Below are 5,410 nucleotides of genomic sequence, written 5' to 3'. Positions count from 1 at the left end.
CCAATTTTCGTACGCTTTATTTTCTTTCTTTCGTTTACCCTTAGTGTTATGTTCTTGTTGTAGTTCATAGTTGTAGTTGTGTGTTTCATTAAATATAACATAAAATTCCACTCGTGGTCGTATTTTGTGTGCGTTCTGAATTTAAGTCTACGTCTATAACCTCGGACTCAAAATATCGTAGTGTGGAGCAACCTTCAGATTCTGAGACTGATTCAAAATGTTTGTCGGCATTTCGCCGAAAGTTAAACTTGAAAAATTTGATGGGGTGCCCTTTTCGAGACATTAGTTTGAAACTGACACCTGGTCCGGTTCGCTCGAACGCGACAAGCCCAAAAGTCAGGTATCCTCCTTCGCAACCCCACAAGGAGTCGCGAACAAAGAATTGGGTACGACTGCACATGGTATCCTTGAGATCATCAGCAGCTTGGCGAATAATGTGAAGCAAGACCCACGACAGCCCCTGCTTGGAGGCCACGTCCCCGAGCTCGGCCAGCTGATGGTCTGTTCTGACTCCGACGTCTCCAAATAGCGATGACAAGCGTCCCGTCCAACTGAATGGGCAAGCACATAACTGACCACTGCGATGACCAGGGAACACCCATTACTAAAATAAAAATTCGCGGACCAAAACCCAGTTCGACAATCCGACCTCGACAGTCTCCGACCGTGCCCTGTGACTCACTGAATGACTTCAGCTCCCGCCATCCATCCATCCATTTTCTGAGCCGCTTCTCCTCACAAGGGCGTGCTGGAGCCTATCCCAGCTATCTTCGGGCAGGAGGCGGGGTACACCCTTAACTGGTTGCCAGCCAATCGCAGGGCACACATAAACAAACAACCATTCGCACTCACATTCACACCTACGGGCAATTCAGAGTTGTCAATTAACCTACCATGCATGTTTTTGGGAAAAAAAGACAAGCAGCCATTTCGGCGTCTTCTAGGTAAACTCACCGCGAATGACTCATCAGGGAAATTTTACTTGATGACCACACTTGAACGTACGTTCCAACATGACGGACTCGTGGATACTGCAGCAGACATCACTGTCATGTCCGAGGACGTGTTTGACCTACTGCGTGACAAAGTACAGCAAGACAGCCGTACATTTAACCTGCAACTGTGAAATGACAATTCGCCCCCTTGCTTAGGTGAACACCCACTTAAGCTCGCAAGTGTGGTTGCACTGGACAATAGGGCCACATTCCATAATTCATCCTGTGGTCGTGTCACCAGTCAAGTCAGTACCTTTGCTCATTGGACAAGATTTGCTGAGTCGTTTCATGCCATTAATTGACTACACTTGACGCGAGATTTATGCGCAGGTGCGCCGGCCCCTGAAGCGGCCAGAACACAATAGAGAATCCTCCCAGTGCTACGCTCTGAGCCTCCTGGATGCGTTGCCGCTACCAAAATCGCAGCCAGATATTTTTTTTTTGACAATTGTGCAAAAAGATGCAGAGTCCTCTAGCACTTAAAGCAGTTCGAATGACTAATATTGCAATAGTCCGGTGCAATGACCGTTGTGCAAAGGGCGCCGAGACTTCAAGGAGTGTATGCGGTTTAAAGTGACGAGTAAGTGCGATAATCTGGGACAATGTTGGTTGTGCAAATGTTGCAGATACTCCTCAATCAGTGTGCAAATGGAGCAGATGCGACTCTGGTATGAGTGGCCAGAGGACAGCTTGATGAAAGGGATGTGCCCACAGGAAACGCTGAAGATTTCCACCAGTGGGCGCTCTTGCGACCATTCTTCCAAGCTTTCGAGACCACAAGACCCCTCGTTGAGATGGAAAACTGCGCCCTATGAGTCGCATATTACGGGCCCCGGCCCTCATCATTGGTCCATCCATTTGGCTGTCACTCGAACCTTGATTGTGTCTTTCTTGATTAGCTGGCCGTCGCTCTCGGTGGCCGCTAAGTCATTGTACTTCTTTCGTGATTCTCACACACGCATGGCTTCAACAGCACAGGACATGTGGGCATCGTCTCTTATCAGAGACCTCAGACTTCCTGTGCACTTGTTCTGTACAGCTTGCAAAGCGCACCTCGGTGCCATCTTTTTTCCCACCCTGCCCACGCTGTCGTTTCCAAGGTAACGCCAAGAACCCAACTCTTCTGGTGCATCTACAACGACCACTTGGGTTGTGCAATTCCTTCTGTGCTGGTTACCAGCCTTCCTCCGCTGCTCTACGTGGTTCGAGTTGTCGAAGTTGCCTGCTTTTCATTGAATCTTTCGGGGCTCGCCTTGGCGGCCACCCTCTCAATACTTCGACGCAGACGTCGCTTCCAGCTCATTCTTCAGAATCAGAGTCAGAATCATCTTTATTTGCCAAGTATGTCCAAAAACACACAAGGAATTTCAGACAGTCAATTGACAGAGAACACTTTAGAGACAGAAAGACATTGACAAAAAAAATAGTCACTGAGCAGTAAAGGGTTGCTAGTTATCTGGTAATGCCGGTACATTATTTTTGTTTTTTTTGCCAATTGTGAAAAAAGATGCAGAGTCCTCTAGCACTTAATGATGCTGCGTGTGGATGAGGTGGCCTCCCCCAGCCTAACCTGCTGTGTCCTGCCCGTCAGAAAGCTGTAAATCCACTGGGAGATGGCAAGTGAGACGCTGAGCTGGAGAAGCTTGGATGAAAGGAGTTCAGGGATGATGGTGTTGAACGCTGAGCTGAAGTCCACGAACAGGATCCTCGCGTAGGTCCCTGTACGCGTAGGTCCCTTCTTGCCTGTACGTCGGTATTAAGTGAATTAAGCAGTGATCAGACGAGCCCAGGGCTGCACGAGGTATATAGCATGGTATGAGTTTTTTACCGTAGTGAAAATGTTATTTATTTTATTATAAAATGTTATTTTCCCTGGTCGGAAAGTCGATGTGCTGCTTGTAATTTGGGAGTTCGTGGTTGAGTTTAGCTTTGTTAAAGTCTCCGAGAATAATGAGGGGTGAGTCTGGGTGTTTTTTTTTTTCAATTTTGTTGACTTGTTCGGCGAGCGTTAGCAGTGCGGCGTTCGTGTTAGCTTGAGGCGGTATGTAGACTCCAGCCAGTATGAATGATGCGAACTCACGTGGCGAGTAGAATGGTTTACAGTTTAAAAATAGTGACTCCAAATGCGGGCTGCAGTGTGTGCTGAGCTCCGTGACGTCCATACACCATTTTTCATTGATATAGAGGCATATCCCGCCGCCCTTTGTTTTCCCCGATGATTCCATGTGGCGGTCCGCTCGATGAATGTGGAAGCCGGGAAGCATGACGCCGCCATCGGGTACAGCGTCGCAAAGCCAGGTCTCCGTGAAGCACATGGCCGCGGAACGTCCGAAGTCTTTACTGGTCTTGAACAGAAGATGAAGCTCGTCCATTTTGTTGGGTAGGGAGCGTACATTCGCGAGGTGGATCGACGGGAACGCCAATCTGTGTCCTCTCTTGAGGAGTTTTACCTGAATGACGGCTCGTTTCCCTCTGTGGCGCCGCTTCCGTCTCCATGCGCCGAAAACCGCGGACGCCGCTCCGGTGAGTAACTCGGGGAAAAAACTGAGCGGATTTGCGAAAGTTGGTGACAGAAGGTCCGGAGTAGCCTCCTTGATGGTTAGCAGGTCTCCCCTTGTGTAAGTGAGTCGTGTAAGGTCTCCAAAGACGGACGAAAAACACAAAAACAAAAACAAGAGAGCGCGTTACCGAGGCGACCACACAGGTAGGCGCCATCTTGGATCAATCAGGGTATCACTGACAGTGAGAATCACTGAGAAGGCAAAACTTAGAATGTGGAAATTCTCTGTCCCCCCCCAGTCGTCCTTATTAGATGTGAAGTTGGCCTTTTATTTCCTATATTGCAAATTATGAACTTTGAAAATAACTAATATGATGGAGGACTTCAATGACTAATCTAATCTAATCTCATCTAATCCGAGGAATATGAATCGATACATCGATATTAAGAATGGATCATTGCACCCTGAATAATAATAATAATAATGATTTCTCCTTCCGGCGGCACGGTGGCCGACTGGTTAGAGCGTCATCCTCAAAGTTCTGAGGACCTGGGTTCAATCCCTGGCCCCACCTGTGTGGAGTTTGCATGTTCTCCCTGTGTCTGTGTGGGTTTTCTCCAGGCACTCCGGTTTCCTCCCACATCCCAAAAACATGCATTAATTGGAGACTATAAATTGCCTGTAGGCATGACTGGGAGTGCGAATGGTTGTTTGTTTCTATGTGCCCTGCAATTGGCTGGCAACCAGTTCAGGCTGTACCCCGCCTCCTGCCCGATGACAGCTGGGATAGGCTCCAGCACGCCCTCGACCCTGTCTCCTTCCCTGGCCCTATCACGACACGACCGGTATTAATCACTGTGTCCTTGTTTATGTGTGGGTGTATTTTGTGATGGGCTGGGCTCTTGAATATTTTTTTGCAATTTTAATTTGTCTGTTTTGAAATTTGTTTGGACACTGTATCTACTAATATTGAGACTATACTTCCACATGTTTTGTGAAGCTCATTTGTTTGTAATATCTTTTTATTGGGTTTATGTTTGGACATTGTTTCAGTTTCAAAAAATCTCACTCCATGGTTTAAAATGGTCAGTGGTTATATCAGCCGCATATATAGGATGCAGGTGTTGGTGGTAAAGATGCAGGCGTTGGTGGTATAGTGGTGAGCATAGCTGCCTTCCAAGCAGTTGACCTGGGTTCGATTCCCGGCCAATGCAAGTTTTTTAATGCAGCCCTATGGGGGGCACAAGTCATTGCAAACTGTTGGCCGGTCCCAACCCGGATAAATGCAGAGGGTTGCGTCAGGAAGGGCATCCGGCTCAGGGTGTACCCCGCCTCCTGCATGATGTTAGCTGGGATAGCCTCCAGCACGCCCGCGACCCTAGTGAGGAGAAGCGGCTCAGAAAATGGATGGAATGGATGGTTTCATTGATTAAAATTATTCAAACATGGCGGCCAAGTGCGACATCCTAGCAAGCCTCATGCAAAGACAAAGAGGACTGGACTGCTTCTGAGTGGTCCAAAGTTTTGTTCTCTGATGAAAGTCAATTTTGCATATACTCTGGAAATCAAGGTCCCAGAGTCTGGTCAGACCCCTTAAATTTTTCACTCTGTTATATTGCAGCCATTTGCTAAAATCATTTAAGTTCTTTTCCCCCCCCTCAATGTACATACAGCATCCCATCCAAAAATTAATTGTTGAAATTTGTGAAGCAGTATGAAAAACGAAAAACTGAAATTTGACATTGCCATACGTATTCAGGCCCTTTGTTGTGACACTCATATATTTAACTCAGGTGCTGTCCATTTCTTTTGATCATCCTTAAAATGGTTCGACACCTTCATTGGAGTCCAGCTGTGTTTAAGACCTTACAGCTCACAGTGTCATGATCGGCAATGCCGTAAGGGCAGATCCCA

General features: G+C 47.4%; 1 non-coding gene across 1 annotated transcript; it reads left to right on the top strand.

Moving 5' to 3' along the window:
- Positions 1–4,638: 4,638 nt before the first annotated feature.
- Positions 4,639–4,710, top strand: trnag-ucc (transfer RNA glycine (anticodon UCC)). The gene has a single exon. It is a non-coding gene; the product is annotated as a tRNA-Gly (tRNA).
- The last annotated feature ends 700 nt before the right edge of the window (positions 4,711–5,410 follow it).

Source organism: Phycodurus eques, unplaced genomic scaffold, assembly GCF_024500275.1.
Source record: "Phycodurus eques isolate BA_2022a unplaced genomic scaffold, UOR_Pequ_1.1 contig_72, whole genome shotgun sequence".
Classification (NCBI taxonomy): Eukaryota; Metazoa; Chordata; class Actinopteri; order Syngnathiformes; family Syngnathidae; genus Phycodurus; species Phycodurus eques.
This window is presented reverse-complemented; position numbering and strand designations above follow the sequence as displayed.